This window comes from Euprymna scolopes, chromosome 11, assembly GCF_053919585.1.
Source record: "Euprymna scolopes isolate OS-2025 chromosome 11, ASM5391958v1, whole genome shotgun sequence".
NCBI lineage: Eukaryota > Metazoa > Mollusca > Cephalopoda > Sepiida > Sepiolidae > Euprymna > Euprymna scolopes.
Window position 1 is genome coordinate 146,653,009 of NC_136492.1, and position 18,980 is coordinate 146,671,988.

Here is an 18,980-nt window from a genome sequence, read left to right on the forward strand (position 1 = left end):
TCTCAGTTAATGAAAAACAGCCGAAATCAGCTGTGACTTTTGTCTGGCTGGTCGTTTGTCCACGAACAGTAAATGTGAAGTATCCTACCTACATAATGACACGCATCTGCGAGGTCAACACATGCGACTTATTAAGAGTTGAAGCAGCAGTCTATAAAGCATATACTTCGCACCCACCCTCCTTTTGCGAGAACTGCATGTTTGCATACGCCATGCCACCACCATGTGACTAAGAAACGGATTACAGTCACTTGTGTTCTCACACCTACTCTCAAAATATCACCCCCCATACTGGCCCCGCCCCAGCTAGCCATAATTTACAAGTCACCCGACGCCTCTTCACACCACCCACTTTTTAGAGCTCAGAAAAAGTCATTGATCAGAGAACAATTATCAAAGTGCACGAAGACAACAAATGCTACAAGGTTGCAACCATTTTTTTTAGATAAGTATTTTTTTTATTTTATTCATATATGTTTTTTTTTTTTTGCCTTTTCATGGCCAGTATATGAGGGTGGTCTCATAGTATATGATAGTGTGAGAGAGGCTGGGTAAGTGTAACCTCTGACCTCCTCCTTTCCTGTCCATTGAGTGCTTACAGAAATACAAGTAGGTGACTTTTTGTCAATCCCAAAATCGAAGAAAGAAAAGAAGAGAGATAGATAGATAGATAGATAGAGAGAGAGAGATAGATAGAGAGAGAGAGAGAGAATAAAACTGTTCAAAACCTAAAGAGAAAGTTTATTAGACAAAAAGTAATCGCCAAGGCCAACAGAAAATGGTCCAACACATGTGAAAAGCATTAACGAAAAACATACATTCTCCTCTTTTCAATCTCTCTCGCCTCCCTATCTTTCTCTCCCTCCCCCTCTCTCTCTCGTCTATTTGTTCTTCTCCATCTTACCGCCCTCTCTCTTTCTCTCTTACTTTCATTATTCCTTACTCTCTAAGAGTTCTCACATGAGTTTTAATCAGTGATCGCTCACTGGTAATAGCAAGAGGTTTTCCCTGAAGTCTGAGTGACAGAAGTTTCCTCAGATTTTCAGCACTCTCCACTTTTTGAAAATCTCTGTTGCAAATCATTTTGCGTTCTCATTAGAGCCGTTTACCATTGAGTTCTAATCAGCAAACGTTTTTTCTATGGGATTTGAGTGACAATAGGCCTCTTTAAGATTTCAGAACTCTCCATGCTTTTTTGGTGGAAGTCTGAGTAGTGCTCTCCTTTCTCGGTCTTTCCATCCTCCTAAATCATTCACAACTCTTTTGTTTTGTGTTTTGCTTTTTCTTCTGTTTCTTCTTCTTCATCATCATCATCATCATCATCATCATCATCAATATTATTATGAGTTACTAAATATTTCATGCTCCTACGTACCTTATCACCTTCTCCCTCTTTTTCAATCATATGATCAAACGATCAGCAAATCTAGTAATGTCGTTAAGATAAACAATTACGACTTTACGTATATTAAAGTGAATTATTAAAAAATTCAGAATTATTCAAAAATTCAGAATTATGTCGTCTCGTTGATGGAAATAATACAATCTTAAATATTTTTTTTTTTTAAATTGACAATTATTTTTTACAGTAAGAAGACTTAAAATATTTATTGTTTTAAAAAAAGAATTAAATTGCTACAATTTTATCCACCATGCACGTTTGAAAGTCGAGCAAACGCCTGATGAAGGGAAGGCGTCCCAACATATATCACCACAAATATGTCCTTTGACTATCTCACGCAAGTAAGAACATATTACATTTAAAATATTGTATATATATTGCCTCAATTTTAATGAAGTAAATAACAGACATATTTGCTTTATTTAAAGCATATTTAATTGACAATTAAAATTTATTTTAGATAAAACGAGGGACTACTTTGTTTTGTTTTTCGCCAGCTCATACCATCTTCCTGAATGGTGACTTTCATTATTTAATAATGACATACTTAACGAGGTTGATATGGATTGGCACTTCTTCAAAATAAGAATGAAAATCGAAAGCTGCAAAATTGAATTTCCGTTAAAAACCAATGTTATCTACATAAGTATTATGTCGCAATTACAAACATTACTGCATTATTACATAAAACATGTGCTTTCACGATTTAACAATCCATTCATCTGTCTTTATTTGGGAGGAAATATAACAAGACAGACTGCAATTACCTACCCTTGTTGTATTATTCATAAAATTAGCCGGATCGCTAGTCACGGGTTGTTTGAATCTGTACAATTAGACATGCCCCCCCCAATCAGACGTAAGCAAAAAAAGTCTCCTGTTCTTTTAATAACAAGTAACAGGAATGATTAGAAACAATGTTTATTTTTCAGTGGCAACACTGACAGCAAGGAGAGGCCACAGGGTTGCGGTGGTGTGTCTGCAAAATGTCCGAGATAAAACATGCCTGCTTTTCTTCAGCAGTCACTTCTTATCTTTGTTGCCTGGTTGTCTTGCTTTTTGTTGGAACGGTTGACATCAGAACATTCCTCCACACCTTTTTTGTTTATTGTCTGAAATGTCGAACAATTCCGCTGATACCAAATCTCGGGGAATTCTACTTGCCTCATTTTGAACTTTTTTGACATCACTGCCGACGCACCTTCGTTTAGGATCGTTGCCCTGGCCGACTTTGGGGGGTATAGCTCCTATTGACACCATCTTTGCAAATACAGATCGCCGACTGTCTTATCACGAATTACCTGTGCCATTTGCAACTCCACTCTTCTCTGTAACACTCTGTTTATTAAGTATCACTTGCAATTTTTTTCGAAAAATATTTTCTGTAATAGTTAATTTTCTACTGTATCATTTTTCATCATTTTGTGATATTTTGCTACTTTCGACATGACAAGTGGATACCATTGGTTTTAATTGAAACTCAATATTTGATTCGATTATATTCCGAAAAAGCGTCTATGAATGCTGGGTTTCAAGACTACAGCAATTGAATTTAAGAATTCTCCTTCTTCTAGGTTAGTTGTCTTACATTTTTTTTCTTTCTTTTTTTTTTTTTACTAAAATACACCTCCAACAAGGTACATCGCCACTTGGATGTAAGGGGATGCTATTTGGGACGATGCCTTGGTAAGATTAACAAGATGTTGGTTTCCATTAAAATATTTGTAAAACAGGCACAGAGATGCAACATAGCGGCGATGCGACAGGGGTTGGAGCTTAGTTGACAAACTGGGACCTATTAGATTGAAGACTCTTTTTTGGACCCTATCCAAGAGGGAAATGCACCAGCCCAGATGTGACAACAATACTCCATGCATAAGTGAATGTTGGTCTTGTAGAGGTACAGGATACTTTCAGGTGTGAGTAGTCTTCTAGCACGATAAAGTGTACCCACCTTCTTTGCAGCAGCCTTCTCAATGTCTATGTTGTAGAATCTACATTGCTGTACTATTTAAGCCATATATTTAATGTGGACAGATGCATTCATATCATTCGCAAGGGTATTAGTGAACGTGATGCAAGAGTTATGAGGAAACGCAAATATCGCATTTATACAGCAACTGCTGTTATTTAAGAGTTTTCTTTCTACTAGGTTGGTTGTGTTACCGCAGTTGGAGAGTCTACATTGCTATACTATCTTTAATGCGGACATATACATTCATATCATCCACATTATTAGTAGATGTGATGCAAGAGTCATAAGGAAACGCAAATATCGCATGTAATAAACTGCTAAAACACCAGCTGAATTCAACACCAGAATATTTCTCTAAGAATAATTTATACGTCTTTTGCTGATGATAAAAGCAGCATCTTGTTTTCTGGTGCTTTTTGTGTTGCACTTTTACAGATGGGTGCTAGGAAATGATAAATATGTTTTTAAAAGAGACAAGATTCATTGCCATTATATTTCAGCTGTTTCAATCTGTTTCTACTTCTTTTTTCCCCTCTGATGCAGTTTTCCAAACGGAACCCTAACAAAATCACACAATTTCATAATCCAAAATCATCAGGTTATTTCACTTGTGTGGTTATTTCCATATACGATCATCATCGTCATCATCATCATCATCATCATCATCATCATCATCATCGATTTAACGTCGGTTTTACATGTTACCATGCGCTGGACGGCTTTAGGAAATTGACTTCCAAACCAATCTATCTCTGCCAGATTTTTATTAATACCTCTCTCCCCCTCTTTCTCCCCCCCTCTCTCTCTCTCTCTTTCTCTCTCTCTCTCTCTCTTTCTCTCTCTTTCCATATTTTCTTATGCTTTTTCCTGTGAATTGAACCTATTATCTTACTTATTCTGTATTTATTAACCAAGAACTTTCATTCATTTCTTCAATGTTACCTACCATCGAAGTCTCTACAATCTCCTTATAATATCCAGATTTAATCTTCCTCTGTGGTCATCAGAATTAAATTCTATCATTCTCATATCATTTTTCTCCATGCAACGCATGTCTTCAACTCTATTTGGCCATGTTTTATTTCAATACACATGACTGAAAGACTCTTCCGTTGGTCGACAGAAACAACTCTCAAAGAGAAAATTCCTACATATATCATTTTCTGTAGAAAATTCTTTTCTTTTTCTTTTTGTTCTAGTGATTTTTTGTCGCAATACAAGAAACTTCTTTTCACTTATTGATAAAAACACATAAAAACATATTTTATATTTACTAGCATCGAATCTGACATACACAGCTACTGTATGAACACTGCGTAAGAAGCAGGTATAAACTGGTGATGCCCTGGTTATGTCCAGAGCCAATTCTTTGATTGTATGCCCCAAAGACTCATGTATAAATCCTAGTACTGAGAAATATGAGAAAAGAAGATAGTTTACATATCACCCCATTTCGATGCCCATGGTAACCGCCTCATTAACTCATCCCCGCTCCACTATCTATATCCTAGCCAATGCATGAACAACGCTACAAGCTTGTCTATTCGTTTACAGATTCTTAATACATAAGATGCACCTCTAAAGCTTGTAAGCTGATTTTTTTTTCAGGGGGGGGGGGGAGGTCATCGTTTACCAAGACATAAGAACACTGGAAAATAAATGTTTATGGGAGTAAGATGGCAATTGCGCCAACACTATGATAATCGATTATAGTGGTAGGATTTGATTATTTCAGAAAAGGTCTTAAGAAGAACTTGTTTACATTAAACTTGAAAACGACCGTGTTATAGGCGGCTGGAAAGTAGCCCTATGGTAATATGCTTCAAAGACAGGTAGTTCTAGGAAAGAAACTTTGCTCATGGAATTTTCGTTTAGTTTTAGGTGCAGATAGAGAGTAAGATAAATTGTTGATAGTTGTTCTAGATAGACGACTATTTTATAGGAAGGAGGGGTTATTTCTCTTTCAACAAATGGATGCAGATATTTCTGAAGTGATGAGTACTCTGATGGCATCATTCTTATGGAATGTTGGGCATACGGTGGGTGTGGCGATGGATGGGCGATACCAGAGAAGTAGACTGACATTTTTCAAAGAGTTTCGCGTACCATTGTCTGTGATAATTACGTTTCAGTCTCCATAGTTGAGAGGTAATTTGTCTTCCATTGAATTCATTTCGAAGGCAAGAGAAACATTTTTCTTATCATTAATTCATTTCCTTGCTTCAATAAAACGAAGTTTTACTAGAAAAATATTTATTGTTTCCTCAACATCTGAGAAAATATCTCTTTTAAAATGTCACTTTGACTTTGAACTTTGCTTTTGTTAAATTGTTTTGCTGGATTCTTTGAATGTTTATTTTTTGATTTGCTATAATTTACTTAATAACTTGTCTATGTTTCGTACATGTGTTTAACCGATTTCTACGGACGGACAATCAGCTGGCAGTACTTTGCAACAATTCATAAGTCGCCTTCTTTCATTTATCAGGATATTAGTGCAACTGAATAATTGTACTTTCTTCCATTCAAAACTCTTTGGCAAGGTTAAGTATATTCAGCTGCTTGTCACCCGAAAAGATAAAAGAAAAATGACGTTGTACACAAGTTTTTTTGGTTTTTTTAATTTTACTCATCTGTTTGGTCTAAAGTAAGAAAAGGTCGTGTAAAGCGATTTTCTGAAAAACAGATCACTAAAACCTCTGTCTGGGGTCAAGAGATTAAAACAAAGAAAACAAAAAGTTTCAAAGAATGGTGAACCAATATTTTAAAAGTTTAATATATAAACTATCAAACTACACATCGGGTGGGTGGGGGTAAAATTCTTAACCAAACAGAATAGTTTTATGTCCCGTCATGAAGGTTGAAATAAACATATGATTTTACTAAACGTTACCTAAATAGAACCAGGTATGTAATGTACATTTCTCTGAAATTCGATAAAAGTCGGTCCAGACGTTTCGAAATCTATAGGGAACGGACTTATACACACACAGTTCCTTTTAATAGTAGATAGCTAGCTACTTAGATTGATAGATAGATAGATAGATAGATAGATAGATAGATAGATAGATATGTGCTACAATCAGTAGATTGAACGCTTGTATGGCTTTTAAGAATAATTACCGGCACAAGCAATAATAAGTTCAAGAGTTAGAATTAAAAAAAAAAAAAAAAAAATAGAAAAGTAGTGAACGGCTCTTCAAAAACAGAAAAACACAAAAAATAGAAAAGCTCTGAAACTTTTTTCTCATTAAAAAGAAAAGGGTGTTAACACTTGAATTTATTATGAAGATATCCCATTACATCCCTTTCTTTCCCCTCCTCTCTCTCTCTCTCTCTCTCCCTCTCTCTCTCTCTCTCTCTCTCTTGAAAGTATTTTCTAGTGCGAAGAATTTGAAAAGGATTGTTCTAAGCTTGAAACTTTTGTAGGGAAAACAATGATTATTTTGTCAGCTTTATCAGCTCGACGGTCAAGTTTCGATCCTGGCACCTGCTTGTCTAACCCGCACTGAAGAGCTGTTATATAACGAAACAATCTTTATGTTGATGGCCATATACTCCCCTTGCCTTTGGATAGAACTTTCATGAGTAAACGCCAAATGCCACTAGCTGAAGAGTAAAACAATTCGAGCTCCCCGGCAATGGACAATGTTTAGATTGAATTTACATTGAGATTTTGCTTCCATTCAGCAGGTACTCAATAATAACGTTAAGATTAGAAGCGCAGACAATCGAGTTTGATGAATTCTATTTTCAACTTATGCGTGACACAAGGGCTCTATGCACAAATTTATCTTTAGTTGACCTTTGACAACTAAATATTTTCGTTTACTAGCCAAATAGAAAAGTTACTAGCAAAACTCACGTGATTTTTGGAATATGACAGCTTCATTTTGTGACGATTATGTGCATAATAAATTATTTTTGTATTTTTTTAATAAGTGTAATTCTAAATGTGTTGATACTTGAACGTATAAGCATTCTAATTTCTTCAGATGTTTTTTTTTTAAACAGCCTTCATTAAAAAAAATTTAGAAAGTATATTGTTCTATTTAACTTTTATTGTTTAAATAATTTTTCTTTGTTTATTTTATTAAAAAAAAATTTCAAAAGATAATTTTTCACTCAGTAGTGAGCTTTGGAAGATTGTCAGTGAAAGAAATGCAATCGCCAAAAGATGAGTGTTTCATTATTTCTAGTCGCCAGTTTGAAAAATCACTCGCAAATGCGACTGTTTCATTCACAATGTAGAGCCCTGTACAGATCAAAACAAATACTATTTCAAAGTCAATCGAATCACACTGATGAGAATTCAATTCCAAACATAAGCGTGACAAACTGACAAAAAATCCAATTTACCAAATTTCCACTTCTAACGATTACTACGTTAATGTCCCATTGACTACCGTACACTCATTAACTCTTATCCTCGAGTGGCCTCCGGGCATTGATAAGTGGCGACACCTTTGTAAAAAAAAAATTTGAACATGATAGACAAACGGAGAGATACAGATAGTTGTGGAAGACTTTAAAAAGGGTGGCTGTCATCAGAAGAATTTTAGCAGTGAAAGCAAATTGCAGTGTGGGTGAAATACTTTAGATTTTATCGAAACGGTTGAGTTTTGGGCGAAAACAATGAGTAAGTTGTGACATTTCAGAGAAATAAAGTCAAGATATTTGAGAGAGTTTTACGAGGAAGTTATGAACAAAGCTTAGTCTGGATGATGCTATCGACTGCCGCTCCTGCTGATTATTTGTTGTGACAAAAGACACTGTGTGCAGACAAAGACGCCTGTAATGCAACTGGATTTGCAAACAGGAAATGAAATAGAACGAGATAGCCGTTGCATTTTCTTGCAACTTCAACACATTTTTCAACAAAATGTTCAAATTTCTAAAATGACTATTTTTACAATGCAAATCAAAAGAATACAAGGAAACACTTTTTCACATGGAATTAATTTGAAGTACAATGAAAATTGTTGTTATTGATTCTATTCAAAGTCGTAGGTTTTTGAACCGATGCACGATTAGCACTGAATAGGCATTGGCATTAAAAAGATCTTTTATAACACTGAAAAAGACTTCACTAAATAACATCAAAGAAGAAATTGGTTATCATAGAATTGTTTTGAAATTTGTGAAATATATTAAAAAAATAATTTTAAAATTATTTTTTAATATTACCGACATATATTTTCGATTTACCCTTAAATGTTGTACCTATTTCTATTTTTTTACTTTAAGGTTGTTTGATCCATTTTTGTATCTGAAGTCAAGATGTAAAAAGTAAAACCTTTTCATGCGCACTTTTACTTACATATATATGTATATATATATATATATATATATATATATATATATATATATATATATATATATATATACGTGTGTGTGTGTCTGTGTATGATACTATAAATGTGTAGATGAGAGCTTTGCAATTTTCACATCTTGACTTCAAATAAATCTTTGTATCTTTCAATGTCTTTCTTTCTTCCTTTCTTCTTTCATACCGCCATTATCTTTATATATATATATATATATATGTGTGTGTGTGTGTGTGTGTGTGTGTGTGTGTGTGTGTGTGTGTGTGTGTGTGTGTGTGTACTGACAGTTAGCATTAAGAAACCTAAGGTCATATAAACTCCCGCTCCTGGTGATCTGTATGTAGAACCTGATATCTTCGTCTATGGAAAACGCCTTGAAGTCATAAAAAATTTTGTCTATGCTGGTAGTACCTTATCAAATGATGTCGCTCTTGATGTGGAAACAAGTCAGAGAATCAGCAAGGCATTAGACACATTTGGAAGGTTACAAGATAGAGTCTGATCTGATGATGATCTAACTTTGACAACTAAAATGACAGTATATCAAACATGTGTATTGCCATCCCTACTCTATGCCTCTGAAACATGGACCTTGTACCAGTCACATGTAGAACTGCTCGAGAGATTTCATTAGCACTGCCTCAGGCACATTCTTGGTTTAAAGTAGGATATTTTGTCCTTGATACATACGTCTTAAATAAGGCCAAAGCAACCAGTATTGCTACCATTGTTATTAAGAACAAGATGCATTGGGCGGGTCATCTTTTCCGACTTGATTACTATCAACTCCCAAAACAGTTGTATTATGGTGAGCACCTTGGCAAAAGACCCTAGCACAAACCCAAAAAACGTTTTTTGATTGCATCAAGGAGAGGCTGGTGAGCTTTTAGGTTCCTGTTGACAGTTGAGAGTCTCTAGCGTATGATTGCAAGCAGTGGAGGGAACTGATATACAGGAGCACAGAACAGACTGAGCGAAGATCAAGAGAGCATGTAGGAAATGCCAAACCCTGCCACCCAATCATGGAGATCATTGGATCTGTAAGGTGTGTGACCGATCTCTGTTGTCCAAAGCAGATCTCGTTAATCACATGAAAGCGCACGATGATACGGGGTCTGTTGCTGTTGGTTACATCCAAATCAATGACCGTCTTGAGAATGTACAAAGCGCTGGCAAGAATGAAAAGTCATCTTCGAGCAAATGGACTTTCAGTGACTGAGGAAGTGGAACTCATATGACAAGACGTCACAATCATCATGTATGTATATCCTTTGCATGGACGACGAGATGGCGAGAACTCAATGTGACGGTGATCATCTGGCAATATGCAGCAATCATCATATCGATTGCATTGAACCAAAAAAAGATATTCAAGACTGAGAGTCTTTTTTGATTTTTTTTTTGTTGCATTTTTGAGATGGAAGTGTTGAATATATTTCCTTCCCTCTTTCTTTCCTCCTCTATTTTTTCATAGTATGAATAGGTTAACCTGGAGCAAAATCTAGATCAAATATCTGGAACATTTTTTATTCTTGTGTTTGAAGGAGGTGGTTTTTGATTTACCCTGCTGGGAGACCATCATTTAATATACTGTTTTTTTTTTTATCACCGAAACAGTATTTCATGGTAAACAACTGATGATCTCTGAAATAACATTAGGATAACTGCGAATTTGTGAAAGCAAATTGATTCAGTGATTGCAGGAAAATAATTGACTTACTGGTAAAATAATTTTCTAACGAAGGATAATTATATATATATATATATATATATATATATATATATATATATATAGAGAGAGAGAGAGAGAGAGAGAGAGAGAGAGAGAAGGAGAGAAAAAGAAATAAAAAAGGAACAAACCAAGTTATATTTTCATCAACGCTTCGTCTTTATTTCGAGACTTCCTCTGGATGAATGAAATTATTGAAACAAAACATCGGTATGAATATTTGAAAATATTTATTTTTTTAGTTTCATTCACCCAGAGGAAGTCTCGAAATAAAGACGAAGCGTTGATGAACACATAACTTGGTTTGTTCCTTTTTTATTACTCTATTTCGTCAGAATACTATATCCATTATTCTCATTATATATGGTTTTAAAGAGTAAAAACCTTTCAAGACTATATATATATATATATATATATAGTCTTGAAAGGTTTTTACTCTTTAATAATATATATATATATATATATATATATATATATATATATATATATATATATATATATATATTATTTTAAAAAGATAGCAATTAAATAAATAAAAATTAAGTCCAAATAAAAAATGGGCGACGTGCTAAAAAAAAAACATCCGATCTCCAAGGTGGACACGCTAAGCTTAATATCGTTAAAAAAAAACAATAACAAAAACTATATATATATATATATATATATATATATATATCCTTGGCTTGGGAGAGGTGCTAGTCTAGTGGGACTGATGACTTGTGATACAACGAAACAGGACTGTATGTCAATGACTACAAATATATTTTAATGACCCCCTATTTGGGTAGAGCACTGTCGTAAATAATTCTCCCTCGCTACTTAATTGGCTGAAAAATGTGAAGCTCACGGTTTGTTAACAAACAGGCGGTTTGAGCACTGTACAAGTAGTGGACGGATGTTTATTTAAAATAGACATTCGGACGAGCTATTTGTGGGCGTCGCTTCCGTGATCGAGAGGTAGAGCTGCCGACTGTCAACACGACAGTTCTAGGTTCGATCCTTGGCTTGGGCGAGGTGCTAGTCTAGCGGCACTGATAAGTTGTGATACAATGAAGCAGGACTGTATGTCGATGGCTACAAATATATATATATATATATATAGATAGATAGATAGATAGATAGATAGATGTTATTTGTTTTTGTTATATGTTTTGAATGAATTCAAATATTTACGAAAGTGCATTTTTACCTATGCGAGTTGGGAATAATTTTCCCTTTAACCAACTTGGTACCCCCACAAGGGGAGAGGCATACATATTGTTTTAAAAATATAATTATCCACTGACATGTGTTTCGTCGTCTACGACTCATCAGAGTGGCTGAATCTAGCGAGATTCGAAATTTATTGTAGGGTCCCGATTTCGAATCTTACTAGATTCAGCCACTCTGATGAGTCATAGACGACAAAACACGTGTCAGTATATATATATATATATATATATATATATATATATATATATATATATATCATCTCATACACACACAGTTCATTGCATTGCATTCTCATTCTTGGAATATTTTTTTTTGACTCAAAAGAGGTATTCTAAGAGTAAGAACTTGGGGGAAGAAGTTATCTTTTCAACTGGAGCAGTTTTTACTCTTGTTACATCTTTTCAGCTGGGAGTGCTGGATATCTCCCACATTAAATCGACTTTATCTCACATACTGCCCTCGCAAGGTGCCGGGGGAATCTGGACGTCATTGGAAAACTAGTTTACGAATAACTGATGGATCCGATATTATACATCATCGGTGTTAGTGTAGTGATGGTGGTGGTGGTGGTATTGCACTTCTCAAAGCTTTGTGCAAGAAGAGATGTGCCACCTACACGGTATGAGGCATTCTGGCAGGATGAAGAAGAAGAAGAGGCTGGTAGGGTCGACTTTCATAATTAGTCATCTATAAACATGGCCAACCCAAGAAACAGCTTCCAGTGCAACCATTTTATTTTTAAGAAAGATGGTGGAAGAGGAAGTGGCAGGAAGATCCAAGGAGAATGTAGAGAATGAGGAGAGGGGATGTGAAAAGTGAAGACCCTGTAGCCAGGCGCCAGCTGGCTCTCATCTAGATTGCCATCAGATATAATATAACCGTGCAGAAATGTGAGAGAAGGTACCGAACACACACACACACACACACACACACACATACACACACAAATAAGAATACATATTTTAAGTGGGTATGGTGGTCCTGCAGGAAAACAAATGGAGTTCTCTTCAGTCATAAGTTGACAAAAATTTATTAAAGAGAAGATAATTAATAAGGGAAAGAGAAAATTGGAAAAATTTCTTCAGATTTATTTATTTTGAAACATCTCTTATTTTAATCAATAATCTTTTTTAATAATATATATATATATATATATATATATATATATATATATATATATATATATATATATATATATATATAAATATATATATAGTCTTTGAAGTTTTTAACCTTTAAAACGATACAAAAAATTACTTTTTATCATTCGTTAAAAAACCATCTAGTCAGTAAGTCATTTAATCACCTGCAATCACTGCATCAACTCTCTCGAATTTACTATAATACCAATTTTTTTATTTTTCAAGGGATCATCAGTTGTTTACCATGGAACACTGTTTCGGGGATTTAATATATATATATATATATATATATATATATATATATATATATATATATATATATGGAACAATCACATTGAACACCAGTTTTTGCCAGATCACTGAAGTTAAGTCTTAATTTGCCAAGTTTATTTTTTCTAGAGCATAGAAAGTCGATTGTCTGCCCCTTGTTTACTTATATTCCAAACATTCCCAATAGGTGTCGCGAGCAGTGTATCATTCATAAACAAGATGGCGTGAAGTCATTCTTTGATAAAGTGTCTCATAATATTTGATTTTCTTAAATAAAAAAAACTACTTGATCGATTTACGTGATTTTTTAAATATATCTTCATGCAGTGACAAGTACGTTCATTATAAAGATTTTTTACAGATGTTTCTTGTAAAAAATGTTTTTGTTTTTTTTGGGCCTGTTTATAGAGAAGCACCAAATAACGTTATATATTCAGAAAAATAGCGTTGCAAATATGCATAAAAGATCCTGATAAGAAAACGAACCACACAATATTAAAAAAAAAAATCGCATAAAAACCATCAATAGACTGATATTTCTGCAAACTTAAGCTTGACAGATGAATAAAAATGTTATTTCAGAATTTAAGTTTGACATACTGAAAAAATATTTTTAAACTTAAGCTTGACAGACAAATAAAAATTTTATTTCGAACATACTGACAACAAAATTCTATTTCAAACTTCAGCTCGACAAATCAATGAAAATATTGAAAAAGATATGACAGACCAACTGACAAGTTGGACATACAGACAGAGTCTCATGTAGAGATGCTTGGTTTTATCTGTGGATAAAATATTAGTAAAAATAATTTTTTTCTTCTTCAGTCATAACGCAACATATATATTCGACTAGCATGGTGACCCGACGTTGCCCGGGATTAAATGCTGATTAACGAATGTTTCATGCTCCCATATTTTTATTGTGAGTGAAATTGTTAAATCACTCATTTTTCAATAAAATCGATCGATTGCCTGCTCTAGTTGGGGACCCATCACAGTGCACCGGCAAGAAGCTTCAAATGCCTTCCCATAGTGATTTAGTCCACAATACATTGTAGTCTACATTTCACTGTAGAGAACCTACTGTTGATTTTATAAAGTTATTTTATATATAACGGCTTGGATTAAAGTTTAAAATGCAGAAATCAAGTATCATACTCAAATTGTGCTCTAAACTGAAACATTCATTTTGAACGCGCCCCTGTTCTGTAAAAGAACCTGCTATTGATTTTATATGTCGAGCCTTTCTGCTTGTGGTAATAAAACTCTTCAAATGCACTTGTGATGTTAGGCTGTGTAAGGTGTTAACTTTGGTCCAAATTGCTGGTTCTTTATTTTCAATTATCAATTACTGATGTCTATCGAAGACGTTCCGATACAAAACCTATCTAAGAACACTGCCGAGCACATAAAGTGAAATTCCATAAAAATAGGCCGTTTTCGAGTCCATAGGGACCGAACCCATAGATACACAGACAGACAAAGTTCCTTTTATATGATAGTAAAGATTTAATGTCTATTTTACAGGCTATATTGGATGACTTTTAGAAATTGACTTCCAAACTAAACTCTCCTGACTATAGGTCAGATCTTTATCCGCCTTTCTCTCAAATCAATCATTATGTTTGAACTGATTTTCCTCTGCCAACTGACGTTGCTACTTTAATCCTTCTACAAATACTGATCCAAGAACTTTCATTCATTTTTTAAATGTGACCACACCAATGAAGTCTCCTGTTTTACACAGATCTTTCTATACTGTCCAGATTTAATCTTCTTTTGAGCACATAAGGGCTAAGCTTCTCTTTAAAATTCACACCACACATCCATTTTCATACAATTTCTCTCCATGCAACACATATCCTCAACTTTCACTGGTGAGGCTTCATTTCCATCACACCATCATACTGTATATACATGTCTAATAAACTCTTTTCTTGTTTAGCAGTGGTATTGCTCTGCTGGTTAGTAATTAATCTATAGAAACAATTTAATAAAAGATTGCAATTGGTTTGTTTTATGGCATATCAACAATTTTCGGGTTATTTTGCACCAAAACAGAATACTTATTGCAATTGATTTTCTGTAAGAAATTGAATACAAATCAATATTTAATTGTGGAGAAATTGTGTGTTTATATTCCAATCTTAAGTAGGATTGGAATTGGATGGGTTTTTTTTACAAAGCAGTCACCATTTATCAAGGCCCGGAGACCACTCGAGGATAAGGATTAATGAGTGCACAGTAGTCAATGGGACAATATCGTAGTAAGCGTTTGTAGTGGAAATTTAGTAAATTGGATGTCTTAAGGGGACGGCTCATCAAATTGTAGTCAGCTGGAAAGCAGGCATATGGAAGAGTGTGCAAGTCTTTTTTTTTCTTTTTTTTTTTTTTTACACAGTGATCACCACTTATCAAGGCCCGGAAGCCACTCAGGGATAAGGGTTATTGCAAGTACATTACGTTAGTGTGGAGATTTGATGAAGTGTTTACTTAAGGGGCGGTTCATTAGGAATTTGTTAACATTGGACTTGAAGACATCCAAGTTGTAGTCCGGTGGGAAACAGGCAGACGGAACAGAGTTCCACAGGTGTGCAGTTCTAAGAAAGAAGCTTTTTTCATGGAATCCGCGTTTTGATTTAGGCACAGATATAGAGTGGGGGAAATTTTTCACAGTGGATTCAGCTAGACGGGTGTTTTTCGTGAAAGATTGGCGAGGGGAGACCAGAGATTGGAGTTCAGATGAGCACCTACCATGGAAATAACGATAAAACAAGGATAGGCTCGCAACGTCTCTTCTGTGGGAGAGAGGTTGCAGGGTAGAGAAAAGGGCATCCCCCACTAAGCCACAAAGTCTATTTTGTACTCTGTCAAGGCAGGATAGGCTGTTTTTAGCAGCTCCTGCCCAGATATGGCAGCAGTATTCCATCCTTGGACGTACTTGGCTTTTATATAGATAGAGAATTGCATCAGTAGTGAGATATCTTCTGGAGCAGTAGAAGGATCCCACCATCTTTCCAGCGACCATGGCAACAGACTTGATGTACGTGTTCCATTTCAGATCAGGAGTAAAGGTCAAACCCAGAAGCTTGCCAAAACACGGGGCCTCACCCAGACGAGAGCCATCCATCACAATTGATGCCAGCTGGGGATCAGAGCGTTGATGATGTAAGGATAGGAGTTTCGTTTTGGATGCATTAAAGGTAACCAGCCACATCTTCCCCCACTGAACCACGTGCTCGAGATAAGAGGAGAGAGAATCAGAGAGAACTTTGTCATTTACAGCCTTTGATGTAGTTTTAGTAGTTTTATTTTTAGATAAGATAATCAAAATGTATGACGAACCAACCATATTGTGGTGTCATCTTAAAAACGAATCAGGGAGATGACTAAAAATAATTCAAACTTCCAAAATTTTAGAAAGTCATAAAGACAGTGGTATTTGATAAACTCCAATTCGCTTAAAAAATTTTTGTTTTTATTTAAAACTAAAACTACTTGATCCACTTACGCCATTTTTTGGTGTGCGATGTTTTCTTTTCATCACAGGTACGTATATTATACAGATTTTTTTAAATTTTGTTTTTCCATTTGTGAAACATGTTACCACAAAATTGCTTCCCTGCTGGATACAACGTGGTTGTCTTCACATCCAATATCAACAAATACTTATCATAAATCGTATAAGCAAGCAATTTTATTTAATAATCATTTCCAATCCTTTCATAATATTCATCATCGTTCAACTAACAATCTATCCACTTTATTAATCTTCTTCCACGAGTAGCTTTTAGCCTTGATAAGTGATGACTCATTAGTAAATTATGGTAAAAACTATCTCAGACATTCAACAGTCACATCCTGATATACTGTGCACATTCTATAAGAGACTGATGCTGTTTGCTTGAAGAATTGTATGTTTTACATGAAGAGAGATAATTTATTGAAGGGGATTACAGTAGCAGAATGTATTGAATGGAAGCGGGTCTGAGAGCAAGATAAGACGGCGTATTTATTTCTCTCCCATCACGAGAAATGTGACACTAGCATAAGAAAGTGGGATTAAAAAGTCACTGCTCCAGAAGAGAACACTGACCCTGCTAAAGATGCTTGTGCAGCCTCATCGGTATTCTCAGGCAGAGGCACCGTGGATGATTAGCAATAAACTAACCAGTTCTCAAAAAGAAAAGGCAAAGCCTGGGAGCATAGACCTCCTAGAACTATGCTTAACCAGCATTATGCCGCAATCAACAGGGAACAGTGAAAAAGTGAAAATGAGTTTTCTCTTTTTATTTATTATTTGTACTCCCTAGGAGTTCTCACACAGGTCATCATCAGAAATTACTCATTGATAATAACCGATGGTGTTCTCTGGAATCTGACTGATAACAAGTCTCCCCCGATTTCCATTATCTTTCACCTTTTTTGATAACCTTTGCAAATGAATTTGTGTTATCGCAACAGCTACTTACCATTGATTTATCATTGGCAACTAGCATTTGTCTTCACTGGAATTTGAGTGACAATAAGCCTTCACAAGCTCCCAGTACTCTTCGCCACATTCAGTTGAGGTCTGGTTAGTGCTTTTCTTCATATTAAATTAAGGCTGCCTACCTCGATCAGATATTTTACAATAAATAGCTTCTTCCCTCGAACTGCTAGACATTGGAATTCCTTTGCAGACCCCTGCTTCCCTAACTGTACTGACATTCAGAAGTTCAAGTGTAATGTGAACAGACATCTTGCTGCCCAACTCCCTACAAAGTATCCCGGCAAATCTAGTCCCTATTCATAACTCCTTACAACTTAGTGGCACTGTGCGTGGTTTAGGGTGAAAGAAAAAGAAAGAAAAAGGAAGTCATTCTTGCTTTAGATAATATTATCAATTCGAAAAAAAAGATACTCAGAAATTCTAAGATCATTTCTTGCTATTCTTGCATTGATTATTCTGATATAAACATCCCTGCCTTTGGTCTATTTATTAGCCTCCCCATGAGGGCAGAGTTAGAAATAAGGTCTGGTTTTATGTGGGAAAATCACTCTTAAACAAATTAACTCATCGTTATGAATTTTGGAACACAACTGCTAGGCATAAAGGGTCCAATATTTCAGATTTACATTAATTTGAAACTCAGGGAATCTTGTTTGTTTGGTACCGAATGATTATGGATTAAATTAATTCATAGTCATTTGGTACCAATCCAGCAAGGTTCCCTGTTTTTTTTTTCTTAGAATCCCTTAAGCTTAAGCGTGAAATTTTAGACAAAGTTTAGTAGCATTATATCTTTATTTTAATCTTTGTAATAAGGCATGAAAGAGGTTTTGTGGGGAATATTAATTTTATAGATAATCTATCAAAAAATGCTAAAAATTTCTTTGACATCAAGTAATTCTTTGATTTGGGTAAAGGTAGAATGTACAGTTATGTTTTCGTGAGTTTATTTCTATTTACTCATTTTATTAGTTTCTAACTGGCCATTTAGTATAATGGTTAAAATATTCTCTAAGGAGCTGGGAGATCGGGGTTCAATTCTCAATTGTGTCATACCAAAGACTTAAAAATGGCACTTAATGCCCCCTTACTAAACGTTCTGCATTCTATGGGGAGGATCAAAAGTAAGTGGAGTAATACTAAGAATAGAGTAGTGCACTTCTCTATATCACGCTGTAACAGCTTTTTTCCTTTTTACTTGGAGTCACCACTTATTAAGGCCCAAAGACCACTCGAGGATAAGGGTTTATGAATGTAAGGTTGTAGTGTAGTAATCGCTAATGAGTTAAATTAGGTAGAATTTAATTATTTATGGGGACGGCTCTACAAGAATTTGTTTACATTGGATTTGGAGGCTACCATGTTGTATTCAACTGGGAAGCAGGACAGCGGAACAGTATTCCACAGGTGGACAGTTCTGGAAAAGAA

General features: G+C 35.1%; 1 protein-coding gene across 1 annotated transcript in view; it reads right to left on the reverse strand.

Annotated features, from left to right (window-relative positions):
* The window catches only part of LOC145288106 (uncharacterized), a 177,926-nt gene that overhangs the window by 57,691 nt on the left and 101,255 nt on the right, over positions 1 to 18,980 (reverse strand). The window lies entirely within an intron of this gene.